This window comes from Bubalus kerabau, chromosome 5 (assembly GCF_029407905.1).
Source record: "Bubalus kerabau isolate K-KA32 ecotype Philippines breed swamp buffalo chromosome 5, PCC_UOA_SB_1v2, whole genome shotgun sequence".
NCBI lineage: Eukaryota > Metazoa > Chordata > Mammalia > Artiodactyla > Bovidae > Bubalus > Bubalus kerabau.
In genome coordinates this window covers 43,623,068-43,640,946 of record NC_073628.1, presented here as the reverse complement: position 1 = coordinate 43,640,946, position 17,879 = coordinate 43,623,068, and the positions used below count along the sequence as shown (strand labels likewise).

The 17,879-nt window shown below is 44.4% G+C and overlaps 1 long non-coding RNA gene across 1 annotated transcript; it reads right to left on the bottom strand.

The window, feature by feature from the left end:
* Positions 1-607: 607 nt before the first annotated feature.
* LOC129652678 (uncharacterized) lies at positions 608-8,990 on the bottom strand. Its single transcript, XR_008714679.1, has 3 exons — positions 8,892-8,990; positions 2,671-2,786; positions 608-1,090 (listed from the first exon to the last, which is right to left on the bottom strand). It is a non-coding gene; the product is annotated as an uncharacterized LOC129652678 (long non-coding RNA).
* Between the last annotated feature and the right edge of the window lie 8,889 nt (positions 8,991-17,879).

Sequence of the window (17,879 nt, the reverse complement as noted above, 5' to 3'; positions counted from 1 at the left end):
TTAACAGTGGCAGTGCAGCAGTATCCATGACGATAGGAGTGGTGGAGAGATGACATTGGAGAGTTGGGGAGGCCAAATTTTAATGGATTTTGTGTGTCATGCATACAAACGTTCAGAGCCCTGTGTCTGGAAATTGCATCATTTAATTGATGGATAGTCCCCTAATCCTTAGTTGTTTTGAAAATTCCAGTCTTAGCTAAAAAAAAAAAAAAAAAAATTTGTAGATGAGATTTGTTGCCATTTTAGAAGGAAAATGGAAAGACAATCTGAGGAAAGAAAAGTATTTGGAGGAGGGGCCCCTCTCCCCCAAGGAGTATGGACTTTAGCTACTGGGGATCAGTGAAGGATTACAATGCTTAATTTATCATGCTGTGGCTCTGAAGTCAACGAGGGCCTCCTTGACCTACACATCCAGCTAAACTTGCCCTACACTTCCAGTTTCACAGTCTGTCTCTCCCAACACTTGTTCCCTGAGGACTTACTCTCTCATGGCCCATTTGAGTCTAGATTTTGTCTTCCTCCAGTCCTGTGTTGCATCAAGGATGACCCCAACCAGGCATGAAAGTCAATGTGCAAAAGAATTCACTCACACCAAAGCACATGAGCCTTGTAGATTTAACTAAAGATTTCTTAGAGGAGTTAAAGGAAAAATTTACAGCAGTCACACCAAAGTCCACTTTTAGACATTCCTGTTCTCTCCAAATTCCTCCTTCATGCAGTAACTGGCCTAAGGCACCCGTCCTCACTTCCTGGATCACCTGTTGAAACTTTGAATTCTTCTGTTAAGATGTTCCCCAGGCCCAGGAACAGAACTAGGCTGAGGTCCAGGGATTAAGATAGACTTCAAGCCCCAGGTGTTTAAAAAAAGCTTTTCCACCTCATATCCAACAACCTTCAGGCCAAAATACAATGTTCTTCATGAAAGGAATTCTAAAAATCCTAAATATCGTATGACATCCCTTATATGGGGAACCTAAAAAAAAAAAAATGATACAAATGAACTGGGCTTCCCAGGCGGCTCAATAATGGAGAGTCCACGTGCCAATGCAGGAGACACAGGAGATGCACATTTCTGGCTTGGGAGGATCCCCTGGAGGAGGAAATGGCAAATAAACTTATTTACAAAACAGAAGGAGTCTTAGAGACTTAGAGAACAAACTTTACAGACTTAGAGAACAAACTTATAGTTGGGAAGGTGGGGGGGGAGGGGGGTGAGGATGGGAGAAAGGGATGGTTAGGGAGTTTGGGATGGACCTGTACACACCGCTATAGTTAAAATGGATAACCAACAAGGACCTACTGTACAGCACATGGAACTCTGCTCATTGTTATGTGGCAGCCTGGATGGGAGGGGAGTTTGGGGGGAGAATGGACACATGTATATGTATGGCTGAGTCCCTTTGCTGTCCACCAGAAACTCTCACAACATTGCTAATCGGCTATCCTCCGAAACAAAATAAAAATTAAAAAAAAAGAGGAATCTTAGTGTATAATTTCCCCTGTCTGGTTATAAAAGGATTAAGATAACAATAGACTCTTTGATCTGGAAGGATAAAGCCACACCAGTGTTTGTACTGAGATTGTACTGGGCAATCTCTCTTGAAGAATGAATCATCGTGTCAATCCTGGGCAGAAAATATGTGTCACAACCAAGCCAAGATAGGTATTGGAAGAGAATCTTTTTTGACCTTGTCAATGGGAAGAGTCAAGATGTTTAGGAGAAGATCCTAGGTGGTGGCCAGTATTACCCACAGGCAACAGGTGGGAGCTTTGAAGTGAGGTTGACTTCCCTGGTGGCTCAGACAGTAAAGCGTCTGTCTACAATGCAAGAGACCCGGGTTCGAGCCCTGGGTTGGGAAGATCCCCTGGAGAAGGAAATGGCAATCCACTCCAGTACTATTGTCTGGAAAATCCCATGGACAGAGGAGCCTGGTAGGCTACAGTCTATGGGGTCGCAAAGAGTCGGACATGACTGAGCGACTTCACTTCCACTTTTGAAGTGAGGGCTTAGGCAGAGGATCTGGGAAGTGATGTCAGCCCTTTGGATGGCTAGCTCATTGACATTCACGGAGCTTGTATGAAACAGGAGCTCGTATGAAACAGGAAGAGGTAAAATCCCTGAGAACAATCCAGTTCAAGTGGAATCATCCTGTGCTTTGAAAATTGCATCATTTACTTGATCGATACTCATGTGTTTTTCTTTTGCTCTTCCCTAACCCTCGGTTGTTTTTGAAAGTCCATTTTAGCTGGAGAATCTGTGAAACTGACTTGTTGCCATTTTAAGAGGAAAGTAGATATTTGAAGAAAGAAAGAAAATGCTGGGGGAGCATCATTCTGTTGAGAGGGTTGGAGAGCTGTTGGAGAATGGAGGAAGTGAACAAATTGAGAAAATCCAAAGGGGAACAGAACACTTAGAACCTAGAGGAGCAGAAGAAGAGTTTCTAGGTCCAACTCCCATCCTTCCCCTTGAGGTCCTCCTTCCAGGCCAAATTTCAAGGATATGAGTTTTCTTTTATTGGGATAAAGTAACAGTAGATTTCTTTATCAAAATATGGTTGCTATGCTGGGCCACTCTACCCCCTGTTTCAGACCCATAGTAAAGATATACATTTGTCAGTAAGGTTCCTGAAACTTGTGTACCAACACCTACTTTCAACCCCAACCACATACCTGCTCCCTCAAGGTGTACTTGAGGATGGAGGTGGGAGAGAGATGTTGAGATGTATCCTCTAGCTCACAGGTTTCAAATAATTGTTGCTAGCATTGGAATTCTTTCCCGAGTAAAACTGTAATTGCAAACCACAAATATAGTGCAAATATAGTGCAATAAAATTAGACTGCTCTGGTTGAATTGCAACAGGGGGTCGGGAGCCCATCTTTCTTGCTCCCCCACTCCCACTTCATGCCAAGACTCCAAGTTTCCTCCTGGGAACTCTAGAGATGGAAGGAGTTCTTCGTGAAGGCCACCCCACTAGATAGCCATCCTCAAAGCCCTTGCCTCATGAATCTGGCTATTTCATGTGGGTAAAAGTTCATCTCAGTCCATTTGAACGTGCCCACTTTTCCCTGGAGACCCTTGTGCGTGCTAGGGGAGGCACAGAGTGCATTTGATCTGTGAGGTTACATGCCTGTGCTGACGTCTGCTGAGATGTCCAACAGCTTTTCAGGTCCTCAATCATCTATCCATCCAGGTTGCCTTTGAATCATTCTTCATTCACATCTGAAAGCTTCTTTTGTGTCTTTTGGCCTCTCAGGAATGATTCTCTAACTCCAGTGTCACACAATGACACAGGAAACTAAGTCTCTCTATAACTTCCAAAATCACTGCAGATGGTGACTGCAGCCATGAAATTAAAGGACACTTCCTTCTTGGAAGGAAAGCTATGACAAAGCTAGATAACATATTAAAAAACAGAGACATCACTTTGCCAACAAAAAGTCTGTCTAGTCAAAGCTATGGTTTTCCCAGTAGTCACATATGGATGTGAGAGTTGGACCATAAAGATGGCTGAGCGCTGAAGAATTGATGCTTTTGAATTATGGTGCTGGAGGAGACTCTTGAGAGTCCCTTGGACAGCAAGATCAATCCAGTCAATCCTAAAGGAAATCAACCCTGAATACTCCTTGGAAGGACTGATGCTGAAGCTCCAATACTTTGACCACCTGATGCGAAGAGACAACTCATTGGAAAAGACCCTGATGCTGGGAAAGATCAAGGACAGGAGGAGAAAGGGACAACAGAGGATGAGATTATTAGATAGCATCACCGACTCAATGGACTTGAGTTTGAGCAAACTCTGGGAGATGGTGAAGGACAGGGAAGCCTGGCAAGCAGCAGTCCATGGGGTAGAAAAGAGTCGGACATGACTTTAGCAACTGAACAGCAACATAACCTGCATATAACAGGCAATCATTTCTTCTCAAACATCTTTCGAGATTTCTGGCACAGGTTTTCTTTATTCCTGAAACCTGCAAGCATTCTTATTAGGGTGTTTGAGGCTTCAAAACAGAATACCCAAAAGACAGTAACTTAAAGCATAAGACGAAATATTGTTTACTGGAACAAGAAGTCTGGAAGTGATGGGGAGTAAGAAGACTGACTCTTTTCAGCAATATAACAATGTCATCAAGGACCCAGGTACTTTGCATATTCCCCCCCACTGTGCCCCCCGCCCCTCCATTGTCAGGCTTGTTCCATGGTTGGAGTTGGCAGACACTGTCTCAGACATCACCTCCTTACACAACAATTCCAAAGACTGGAAAAAAGCCTCCCACATCTATCTTTATTTTTTAAATTGGAAAGTATAACAGACAGAACAGATTGTCGAGTAAGAAGATGATTTTATTCAAGCTATTGCAATAGGAAGAATGTTCATGAATGAGAAAGTTCTCTAAGAAAGGAAAGGGGGGCCTGGAATTTTAATAAGGGTAGGTCAGCAAAGGGGTCGTCCACAGTCTTATAAGAGTCATGAAGAAGACTAGAGATGAGTCTTCTTTTAGTGCATGGGAGAGCATTGCTGTAGCTGTTTCTTGGAATACAAAAGAGAAGAGAGATTTCAGAGGACAAATGTGTGGGGGAATTTCTTAGCCAGCTCTGTTTTCTTAGAGCACAGGCCTCAGGTAAAGTTCAACACTGCCTGCCCTTTTTTTGAAAAATGAATGAATATCACTTGTCACTGACCAACTCAGAAGTAATTTATAAACCCCTGAATGGAGTGAAGCAGAGTCTGAGAAATAGTCTCTTAAGGACTTTTTGTTGCTTCTATTCCTGCAAAACCAGTTCAACCATCTGCAGAGAAGTGGTGGCAAAGGTAGGTTATTTTAGGGTCCTGGAGATCAGGCATCTTAAAAGAAATATGTTTAAAGGGCTTCCCTTGTGGCTCAGCTGGTAAAGAGTCCGCCTGCAGTGCAGGAGACCTGGGTTCGATCCCTGGGTTGGGAAGATCCCCTGGAGAAGGGAAAGGCTACCCACTCCAGTATTCTGGCCTGGAGAATTCCATGGACTATACAGTCCATGGGGTCACAGAGAGTCGGACATGACTGAGCGACTTTCACTTTAAAGTGAAAAAGGGAAAGAGTGATATAAAAGGTTATATTAAAGAACCAGGAGTTGTACTCTAAGAGTAACCAGTCCAGTGGATTCCCACAGGCCAGTGGAGGAATACATCCAGTTATGCAGCACAGCTCCTTGAGTTTCTTGAAGTTCTTGAGCTAGAATGTCAGTGTTCTTGGTGAAATTGCTGTCCACAATCAAGGTCACCTCTCTAAGGGCATGCATGACCCAAGCATTTCACCAGCCTTCCTTAGTAGTCCAGAGAGTGGCTTGTCAAGAGAGAATTCCAGCTCACGCATGCTCTGTGTGATGGATAGTGCTTCAAGCTTTATATCAAGCAATAGAGCTCCAGCTTCCAGACCTTCTTCAGGTCCTGGGGCCAATGGCCAGCTGCAAGGCAACCAAGAGTCCCAGAAAGAATATGGACAGTGACGCTGTAGTTCTTAGGGATGCCACGAGGCAGAAGGCAGATAAATTGGAAAAGTTAGTTTGGAAGGTTGTAGCCAGATACTGAAGGAATCTGGAAGAACTGAAAATTGGGGGAAAACTGACTATTTGGGCAAGGTAACAGGATCTGGTTCAATTTGCAGGTACCCAGGTACCAAAACTGGTTTTTCCAGGAAGTCAGTTAATCTCTGCCTGACAAGACAAAGTTTGTGTATCCATTGTCTGCAGTTTATAGAGAGGTATAAAATAGCTCAAATACAATGACAATCTCATAAATAGACTCATTAAATGTAGCCAGCTCTGACCACAATTAAATCCCCTTTCAGGAACCTTCTACAACTTGCTATATCCATTGCATATCCTTTATTATAACTTCTCAAAGTGGCAAAACATAAACACATTTATTAACAGACCCACATAGCATATAAAAATAAGCAAAAGTATACAATCTAAATTATACTTAGTGACACCATTTCAGTATTCTGTCTTTTTAGAAATGATCTTAGTATCTAACATATTTATTAATGAAGTCAGCTTAGTATCTGTCCAGGATTTTGAGAGTTGCCTAATGATCTTGGAAATTATCTTCAAGCTAACATACTAGAAAACATAATTACTATTGAAATAAAGCTTGTCAGAATGATTTGGTATGATTAAACAAATATTTGAATTAAAACATTCTAAAATTCTATATATTTAGTAGAAGTAATGCCAACTTAGAGCTTCCCTAGTGGCTAAATGGTAAAGAATCCACCTGCAAATGCAGGAGACTTGGGTTTGATTCCTAGGTTGGTAAGATTCCCTGGGAAAGGAAATGGCAATTCATTCCAGTATTCTTGCCTAGGAAATCCCATGGACAGAGGAGCCTGGTGGGACTACAGGCCACCGAGTACAGAAGAGTTGGACACGACTGAGCCACTAAACAACAACGGCAACAACAAACACACAGAGAGGGAGCCACCTCCAGCTTCAGTTGTAAATTTCAGCCATGGGTTAAACGGGTCCTCCTTTTTATACTCAGCCTTCTTTCTCATACTTGCACTTTGAAATCCTCCCTTTCCTCAAAGCTGATTCTCATGTGCCTCTCCCGTGAAGCCTTGCCTGAGCCCCCTGCAGGGGGTACTTTCTTACATACCCCTTACTCCTCCCTGACCACTTGAATCAATCAACCTGGATACGGTTATTTATGCATATTCCTCATCTTCTCTCTAAATCCAAACTCAGGGATGGCAAAGACCAGGTTATCTTTCCTTCAACAAGCATTCATTTTACACCCACTGTATTTCAGGTACTGTATAGGTACCTTTTAAACGACAAGTGACCAAAAGGTAGGATCCCTGCTTTCATGGGCTTCCAGTTTGGAACTGGATATATACATTTGCGTTCTCTGCAACATTTGCAGTGGTTTGTGGAATACATTAATAAAGGAATAGCTTCAGGCTTAGATTCACCCTGGTACTTGAAAGGGAAGTAACATTTTTTGAGGGGGGTGCCTATTATGTACCCTGAGCTCACGGGCACTTTGAACAAATCATTTACTTTGATCCTACTAATATCCAGAGTCTGAGTTGAGTGCTTTGTATACATATTTCTAATCTTTACATCAACCTTGTAACGTAGATGATTTTTTCAATTTTGTATTTATTTGGCTGTGCTGGGTCTTCGTTGCTGTGAATGGGCTCTGCAGTCCCTCTCTTGTTGTAGAGCACAGGCTCTAGACACATGGGCTCCAGTAGTTATGGCTTGGGGCTCCAGAGCACGGGCTTAGAAGTTGTGGCACATGGGCTTAGTTGCCCACAGCATATGGGGTCTTCCTGGACCAAGGAATGACCCGGACCCATGTCCCCTGCATTGGCAGGTGGATTCTCAACCATTGGACCACCAGGGAAGTCCCAGGTAGATGTTTTTTGCAGAGGAAACAACTAAGGCATAGGGAAGTTATCCCCCTTGCCCTGAGTCATGATGACTGTAAGTGTCAGTAAGGAATTGGAACCTATGTCTGTCTGACTCCAAAGCTGCAAGTCAGACTACTGAGCTTAGTTGAACTGCCTTGCAGAAAGCTCAGGTTGTGTCTCCCAGAAGACAAGTCACAGGTTAAGTCCTGACTTAGGGAGCCTGTGCACAGCAGGCAGTTAAGGACAGGCTGGACCACACCAGTGACCCGAGGGCCCTTCCAGCCCACAGTCAGGTGAGTCCTGGTGGGACCGTTGGCCAGTAAGTGGTGGCGTGGTTTGTGCAGCTGAGGCTGAGGCTCCAGGGGGCAGAGGGCTCTCTCACTTGGGACTGCACCCCACTGGGCAGTCAGGAGCCAGGAGCTACCGAGGAACAAGAGCTGTTCATGCCAGAAGCACACCCTTCCCACTGAGACCATACATCACATTCCTTGTTTTCAGATGAGTGCTCAGAGCTGGCTTTTCACGGAAGAGATGCTGTATGCAAATGAGCTTGGTGCTAATCATTACCAAATGCGTTGTCACCCCTCAGGATCATAACAAGTGACTGCAGGCAGTCTAATTGATGTAACGTTGGGAAGGAGTGGGATAAGGGTTGCTGCCTTGACCTGAAGGATGAAGTAGCTCCCTCACTCCCTGCAGAAAACTAGGACCAGTAGTAAGAGCAAAGAGCTTTTAGGACACATTTACTATGAGTTTAGGGGCTTTACGGGCTTCCCAGGTAGTGCAGTGGTAAAGAATCTGCCTACCAATGCAGGAGACACAGGAGACACATGTTCGATACCTGGGTCGGGAAGATCCCCTGGAGAAAGAAATGGCAACCCACACCAGTATTCTTGTCTGGAAAATTCCATGGACAGAGGAGCCTGGTGGGCTGCAGTCCATGTGGTGTCAAAGTCAGACAGGACTGAGCACACTACACAGGGGCTTAACAGATATAATCGTATTTATTTATCACAGTCAGCCTCATAAGGGTTGTGGGCACTGTTGTTATCCTTCCCAAATTACCAATGAGGAATCAGGCACAGAGAGATTTAAGTCTCCTGTCCTATGTTCCAAGTCAACAGAAGCAGCAGGATTTGAAACCAGATTGTTTAAATCCAAAGACTGTGCCCTTAACCACTACATTATATAGCACCTCCAGGCAAAAATAACACGGACGATTATTACAATAATAGCCACACATGCACCGCACCTCATGTGTCCACACCCCTTTGCAGTCTGTCATTGTTGCCTCTCTTATCGGGAAGTGGAATCTCTTGCTCCACCCTCTTTTTTTTTTTTTTTCCTATCTAACCTGGACATGATTGAAGCGACTTAGCAGCAGCAGCAACCTGGGCTAATCGCATGACTTGCTTTGATTAATAATTATGGTTGAAGTGACACTGTGGGAGTTCCAGAGCCTAGAGCTCAGGAGGCTATGCAACTTCCACTCTTACCTTCTTGGAATTTTGAGGCCACCAAAATTCCAGGCTATCCCCTGGAGGATGAGAGGTCACATGGAGAGGATGAAGGCTCTCCAGCCCAGAGCCAGCACCAATTGGCAATTGAGTAAGACCCTTTTGGATATTCCAGCTACAGCTGACTCCCCTTGTCTGCAGCCACACCTGTGAGCCCAGGAGAAACCAGTGCAACCTCCCAGTAAATCCACTGAATCAAAAATAGTAAGCCGTCGTCTTAGGCCACTAAATTTTGAGGTGATTTGTAATGAAGCAATTGATAACTAAAATACATAGGTTTTAAATTCATTGTCTATCTTGGGCTAGCTGCTTTTTAGTAAGGGTTACATGAAAGAGAATTATATGGGTAGTTTGAGCTAGAGGAATGAAGACAGCATGTAATTAAACCCTTTTATTTTATAGAGGAAGAAACCCAGCCCAGAGAGGAGAAGTGACTTGTCCCAAACCACAGTTTTTATAGCCTGAGTCAAGACTAAACCCGTCTTCAGAGTTCCACATCTAGAATTCTCTTCGCTACATGACACTGTCCAACTACACTGCATTAAGAGAGTAAAAGAGCTATTTCCAACTAATTTTAAGAATAAACATGAAAAGCTGTTTATAGTACCTAGTGTTAAATTTATAGTCTTAAATTGTGACATCCATGCAAAGAGACCCATATGCCAAGGACCCATAAGATGCCAGGAAAGAAGCAATTACTGGAAACAAGGCTGTGAATTGTCATAATTGAATGTATATATATATTGTCTCTGGCAGGATCTGTGCATTTACGGATATGCCAACTTCTTGGTAGACCAGTTGTTCTCACCTTGGTTGCACATTGGAATCATCTGAGGAGTTTTAAAGATTGTCTGAGGCTGACCCAGGCCTCAAAAGTTTGAAAATTGGTTCTGAGTGAATCTATTGTGCAGCTGTGGCTGTGAACCCCTGGTCTGGACTGTGCATTCCTGGAGGGGCAAGATTTTTATCTTTGTACCCCCCGGAGTGCCATGCCAGAAAACAATTGTTGATTGAAATTGGGGACACAGTGCTGAAAGTCCCTACAGGGAGCAGCTATGGCAGAGTGGAAAGTACATGGGCTTTGACACCAAAAAAATCTGTCTTTGCCTCTCAATTTTGCTTATTTAGAGGCTGTGTAACCTTGGATACAACAGGCTGTCTGAGGCATCTATAAAATGGATATAAAGATGATACTAACTGCCCAGGGATGTTATAAATTCCACTGAGGTTATTTAGCTTTCAAAAAGCTGCTTGATAACAGTAAAGACCTTCTCAATATTGCTATTTCTATTCAGAAAGGAAATAGAGAAACTTTTTAAAGAAAATAAAATGGTAAAAGCAATGAAAGATGATTATAATAATTTAAGCAATACAGAGAGTTATTTTAAAAAATCAAGTACAAATTACCTATAATTCCTCCATGAAAAGTGAAAGTGTGAGTCACTCAGTGTGTCTGGCTCTTTGTGACCCACATAGACTACAGTCCACCAGGCTCGTCTGCTCAAGGGATTTTCCCAGCAAGAATAGTAGAGTGGATTGCCATTCCCTTCTGCAGGGGATCTTCCCAACCCAGGGATTTGAACCCTTGTCTCCTGCTTTGCAGGCAGATTCTTTACCATCTTCCACCAGTAGCTTCATAATTCTTCCATAAGTACACGTAAACATTTTGTTATTTCTCCTTCCAGGTGTTTTCATTGCTGTCTCTGTGTGTGCCTGCACACACTCAAACACATCCACAAAAACATGATTGGAAAAATACAGGAAGACGTTGTGTTCATTTTCCTTGTTAATAACTTGAGTTCTTCATATCCATGAATAGAGTAGTTTTTGTGATGTACTTCGAACCTAGTGACGTGATGAACAATTGAAAGAGGTAATATGGCTATGATGAAATGGAAACAAGAGCAAAGCCAGTGTAAATTTGCAGAAAATTTACACATTTGGGGTGCCTAATGATTGTTGAAAATTATTTCCAAGGTTCCATTGTGGCTAACCATTTTCTCCTATGAAAAGACTGATAAGTGTTTTCGCTCAGTCGTGACTCTCTGTGACTTCGTGGACTGTAGCCCACCAGACTCCTTTGTCCATGGAATTATTCAAGTAAGAATGCCAGAGTGGGTTGCCATTGCTTTCTTCAGGAGATCTTCCTGGCCCAGGGATCAACCTGGGTCTCTGCATTGCAGGCAGCTTCTTTACCATCTGAGCTACCGGGGAAACCCTAAAAAGACTGATGCTTCCTACAAAAGCTTGGGAATTGGCATAAATAGTCTCTACCCAGGAGCCTTCCCTCTCTAGAAAGGCCTTAGTCATAGCCCCCAGATCCTTTCGGCCAGCAACCATTATTTACATGTGGCTTCAAAGCCAGTGAGGAAAGGAATGGAAGGAAGACCAGAAAGTGCTTATTCAAGTAACTATTAATTTGAGGAAAGAAAGTTTCATACCCTAGCCAAACTAAAGTTGATCCAAAAGTCAACAGTTAAAAAAGCCAGATCAAACACACAGGTCAAATCTCTGAGGGCTATACTGTCTAGCAAGAGATCCAACTTCAGGAAGGACACACAGATGACTGACCCCTTTCTGGCTCAAGCCTCTTTTTTTTCTGGATGTAATGCCTAATAGTATCAGAGTCTCTCATGCGTCTGTCGGCTGGCAGCCTTGTCCCTAAGGAGGGTGTTTACAGAATCGATGAGGAACAGAGGAAGGGCATCTGTGTATCTAAACAAGAGGCCTCTTTTAAGGATGCTTCCAGCATGGGCACGTGTGCAAGTGGCTCCATAAAAACAAGGCATTTGCCAGAGCAATGCCTTGTTCTGCCCAGGAACCCCGCTGCTCAGAACAGCCTTGGAATTTTTCTTTGCAAATTTTCTTTGGAGGCCCACAAGAAAAACCTGTTTCTTTCTTTCTTTTTTTTTTTGTACCTTCTGATTTTTGTTGTTGTTGTTGTTATGTGGATCTTGTTTAGAATAAAAGGAACTAAACTTGGAGAAACCTATGTGTTAATTCCAATTAATCTACTAATTGGTTGAGTGTCCTTAGATAATCACATATCCTCTGTATTTCTTAATTTCCTTATTGATAATGAGAGGAGCATGATCATTACCTGCTTCCCATCACTTATCGCAAGGGAAATTACCATGTTGCAGTGGTAGCCTCTAAGGTCACTACCAGGCCAACTGGTACACCCTACCTGAGGTCATGGAACAGAAAGGCTCACTAACCAAATGGATTACAGAATCATTGTAAAACACATAAAGGAAGCAAGAAGAAAGAGATGAGCACTCGGGTGCCGTGTGATCAGGGCGGAAGGACCACAGCACCAAACCATGGGGCGGGCAGTGTTCATCTGCCCACCTCACCCTCTACCACATCAACCTTCCCCCTTGGGGACCTTCCCCACTGATGGTTCTGTTACAGGATGAGAGTTGAGGTTTGAGCTAAGGGGCTCCCCAGTGGAAAGTCCACTGCCAAGAGCACACAAATTGTTGGAGAGACAGCACAAGTACATCAGCACAATAGCTGTAGCTTGCAGCTCACCTGCTGAGCAGGCCTGAGTTTCAGCCATGAGGTTTTGCAGGGGGCACACAAGTCAGAATGGGTGTCAATCAATGTGTGGCTGAATTATAGCCTCATGGATATTGATTGCTCATGTATATGTAGCACACCCAGAACATCAGAACCTCACAGGACTCATGCATATTTATGTGTCACTTATATTTAGTGCACAGGTGCCTCAGGAATATTTAGTGCCTCCTAAAAAGTAGATCGGAGAAGGCGATGGCACCCTGCTCCAGTACTCTTGCCTGGAACATCCCATGGACGGAGGAGACTGGTAGGCTGCAGTCCATGGGGTCACTAGGAGTCGGACATGACTGAGCGACTTCACTTTCACTCTTCACTTTCATGCATTGGAGAAGGCAATGGCAACCCACTCCAGTATTCTTGCCTGGAGAATCCCAGGGATGGGGAAGCCTGGTGGGCTGCAGTCCATGGGCTCGCAAAGAGTTGGGCATGACTGAGCGACTTCACTTTCACTTTTCACTTTCATGCATTGGAGAAGGAAATGGCAACCCACTCCAGTGTTCTTGCCTTGAGAATCCCAGGGATGGGGGAGCCTGGTGGGCTGCCATCTATGGGGTCACACAGAGTCGACATGACTGAAGCGACTTAGCAGCAGCAGCAAAAAGTAGATATCTTTTTAACTTTCTATCTCTTTCTATCTATGGTTAAATATACACGTCATAATTTCTGTAATAACATATTTTATGAATTTCATTTGTCTAGTTTTTTCTATTTCTGTTTCAGAATTGAGTATTTTCAAACCAAACAATGAATATACACATTACAGCATTTTATCAGAGGGCTCAAGTGAAAAAGCAACTTGTAAACTGTAAAGCCCTCCATGATTTTAAAGGATTATTATTATTCCTGTTATTTTGATTACAGCCATTTATAAAAATCAATTTTATCTTCAAAGGGTGAAGAGGAGGCAGTTTAACCCAATGACTAAGAGCCGTGAACTCTTCCGATAATTGGCTTTAATAGTTTTGGGGAAATTGCATAACCTCCCCGAGACGGTTTTCTTATCTGTGAAATGGGAATAACAGTAGCAACTTCATAATGCTCTAGTGAAGATCCAATGAGATGATGTGTGGAAAGCACTTAGGAAATCGCTTGACCCACAGGAATAATGATGTCGTCTAACCTCTATTGAATTGTGACTCTATGCCAAACCCTCACTGATTACGTGATTCTATAGGTGTGCTTATCATGCCCACTTTACAGATGAGGATTTTAAGATAGAAACAGAATCCGCATCCAGGCAATCTGACTACAAGCCCATGCTCTTGACCATTTTGTAACACTGATGCTCCCACAACAAATATTCAATGCGTGTTTTGTCATCGCGTTAGTAAAACTTCCCACTAGAGCAGATGCTCAATACCACATGCCACCGGTGTGGGTATTTTGAACTGACTCTCTCAACCACAATTCTACCTTCCATCTAGTTAGAGACGTTGTCAAAGGATACATGACATTTTCCAGAATCCTTGGTGTCTAGGGTTATAATGGAAATTCTGCTTTGAGGTTAAATGCATTGGTGAGTAACATGAGAGGCAGAAGCGAGGTGAAGCCATCCTCCTGCTGCTAAGGCTGCTGGCAAACAAGGTGTGGCGGACAGACTCTCAGATGGCCCCGAGATTCTCCCTGCTGACATTCACACCCTTGTGAAATTCTTTCTCCTGAAATATGGGCGGTAGAACCTGTGACTTCCAGCAGCCCCAGGGATTTATAGAAGACATTATAGATTTATAATGGATTTATAGAAGGGTTTCATAGAAGACAATTTTCCTATAAACCAGAGTGGGGATGGTTTGGGGATGATTCAAGGTTATTACATTTATTGTACATTTTATTTCTATTATTACCTCAGCTCCACTTCAGATCATCAAGAATTAGATCCCACAGGTCGGGGACCCCTGTAATAAGCCATGGGATGTGGCAAGGTGATGGAATTACATGTACATGATTATGTTGTATGAGACAGCATCATCCATCTTGCTAGGAGATGCTCTTTCTCTTACTGATTTTTGGGAAGCTAGTAGACATGTGGCAAGAGGTTGAGGATGCCCTCAGCTAATAATAATCAGTAAGAAACTGAAGCCCATTCTCTGACAGCCTGCAAGAAGCCAAATGCCACCAACAGCCATGTGAGCTTGGAAGCAGTTCCTTCCCTGGGCAGGACTCAGATGAGACTGCAGCCCCAGTTGACACCATGATGGCAGCTTCACAAGACGCTGAGTCAGAGGATCCAGGTAAGCTATGCCTGGATTCCTGACCACAGTAACTATGAGATAGTAATGTGTGTTTCTTTCAGCCCCTAGGTTTATGATGAAATTGTCATGCGGCAATAGAAGACTAATGTGTGTGCATGCTAAGTCACTCCTGTTGTGTCTGACTCTTTGTGACCCCATGGACTATAGCCCACCAGGCTCCTCTGTCCATGGGATTCTCCAGGCAAGAATACTGGAGTGGGTTGCCATGCCCTCCTCCAGGGGATCTTCCCGACTCAGGGAAGGAACCCACGTCTCTTATGTCTCCTGCACTGGCGGGCGGGTTCTTCACCACTGGCACCACCTGGGAAGCCCTAGGAAGCGAACGCGTGAGGTTATAGCTGGGAGATGATTTGGCTGTTGTGGCAGCAACAGAGCCTCCTGACGTGGGCAGCCACCATGGACTGGATGCCCTTGAACTCCATAGTCCGTGCTGGGCCTGTGACGTCCATTCTTCTAGCTCCTTTGGCAATTTTACTCCCCTAATATCCCACATTGCGAGCAGGAGGAGAAGGGGACGGCAGAGGATGAGATGGCTGGATGGCATCACTGACTTGATGGACGTGAGTCTGAGTGAACTCCAAGAGTTGGTGATGGACAGGGAGGCCTGGCGTGCTGCGATTCATGGGGTCGCAAAGAGTTGGACACGTCTGAGCGACTTAACTGAACTGAACTGAATATCCCCCGTTAAATCACTTTCTTCTTGAATTACTCGGAATGGTTTCCATTTCCTATACTGAATTTTAGTTCCTATCATCACCTTGCTTCAAAATCATGGCCTATCTATCCCAATATTTTATTCTTTCATGATCCAAAAACATTTTAGGAGAGAACAGAGTAGTTTGCTTTCAAAATGTCAAGGAAGAAAGGAAATGATAGGGCTTGAGCAAGTCTAAACTGTGAACAGCCACAGCAACCCTTTCTTAAAGAAAGGTAATATTTAAGTTCTTTAATTCTTATTATTCCTTTTTCTTAAGTTGAATTACATTTCCTTTTATTTATTTTTAATTGGAGTATATTTGCTTTACAATGCTGTGTTAGTTTCAGCTGTACAACGTGAAATAGCAATATACCTATACATATATCCCCTTCCTCTTGAGTACCCCTTCCCCCATCCCACCTCTCTAGGTCATCCCAGAGCTGAACTCCCTGTGTTACACAGCTAAGGAAGGTAATAGTAATCTCATTTTTTAGAGGAAAAAACTGAAGTTCAGACCCTAAATGACTACCTTTTAAGGATAGCATCCGTGAGATATAATTCGAGGTCGAAGGGACACCCGATTGCACATTCTTTTCACTGAACTGTGTTGTTAAGAATATCCCGGGTCCCTGTATATCCCTGCACTCACTCTGTGGTGCTCACAGTCCCTTAGGACAGATCACGGAGAAAACAGACCATTGCAGAGCCGTGCATCCAGTCCCGTGATGGAGCCTGGCACAGGATGTGGAGAGGAGAGTGGGGAGGGGCATCAAATGACCCGACTTGGGGGTCAGAGTCCCAGAAGGAGGGGTCCCACGGTGGCCTGGAATAACCTTCAGTGCAGGGACTTCATGGATCGCTGACATAAAGCTGTGGGAACTCCACAGAGTGGTGCCGGGCAGGGACACGGGCGGAAAGGCTTCAGTGACTCGGAGAGACCTGGGGTGGCCTTGACCGGCCGGGAGCGGATCCCGTCCACGTTCCTGAGCGCAGCGCGCTGTCCCTGGAGATGGTTCAAGCCCCAGGCTCGTTCTTCAAGGCTGACCTGCTGTCAAGCTCCAGCAGGCCACAGGCTTGTTTTCTTTAGTTGCTTGCTCTTTGGCACAAATGTATTTTCCATTAATTGCGGTTTTCAAAAATTAAGTTTAAAGCCTTTGATTGAGTCTAAAGATAGATCTGGCTCACTTTCATCAAAACTTACCCAGCTTTCCTGTCAGGAGAGAAAACAAAGTTTGAGAGCTTAAATCTCAGACAGCTTAGATTAGTTCGGATGCCAAAATAATCTCAGCTCTAAGAGCCCATGGGCGATTTTTTTGGAACCCTTCTGAACTTCATTTTCCGTATCAGAAAAACGGGTGAAGAGGGACGCCTGCCTGAGCGTGTGACTGTTTCTTCTGAGGGTGAAAGGAAGGCCAGCGTCGCTGCCCCTGGCGTGCTGGTCCCTGACGAGGTCTCACGGCCCTCCCTGCCTGGCCCTGCCTGCCGCGGGCGGCCCCTGCATTTCCCACGACCCGCGTCAGCTGGCTCCTCTCCGGGTGTAGTCAATTCGAGGTGCTGATGGGAGGTTATCAGGTGGGGGAAGGGAGACGCGGGGGTATTCCTTCTCCCTCTGTCTGTGGGTGAGACCTCCAGAGCAGATGCTGCTTCTCAGCCTGTTTCCTGCAGGCACGCCCCCCGTGGTCGGGCTCTGCAGGGGAGCCCAGCACCTCCTGGGGGACAAGACTGCCTCCCTCCTCCTCTTCGTCGGAAACCCCCTAGGCATCACCCCCTGTGGTCTTCGTTCTTCTCCACAGCCATTTCCTGGTATTAGATTCCCTGTTTTCTTTTTTTAATTGGAGGATAGTTGCTTACAATGTTGTGTTGGTTTCTGCTGTACAACAACATGAGTCAGTCATAACTATATATATATATATATATATATATATATATATATAAAATACCTACATATAAAGCATCAGCATAACCACATGCCCAGGATGGTCCCTGGCACACTGGGAATGATGAGATGCAAGCACAGTCCTGAGATGCATGCTCTGAAACAAGCCTCCCTCTCTGGTACCCTAATGCCACTAACTACATATATCTATATCTATATCTATATCTATATCTATCTCCCGGCCCTCTTGGGCCTCCTTCCCTCCCCCATCCCACCCGTCTAGGTCATCACGGAGCACCAGGCTGAGCTCCCTGTGTTATACAGCAACTTCCCACTATCCCTCTGTCGTACGCATGGTGCTGTATGTATGTCAGTGCTACTTCCTCTGATTAAACACTTGGGAAGGTTCTGTTTTCTGCTTGAATTCTGACGGCTGCAGGGAGTGACGTGCACTTGCCTGATGGGGGTCTATTTTCTCAATGAATGATTAGCCAAGATACCAGGCAAGAGGAGGGCAAGCAAAGCCTGAAGCACAGAGAAGACTGGTTAGAGATGTTGGG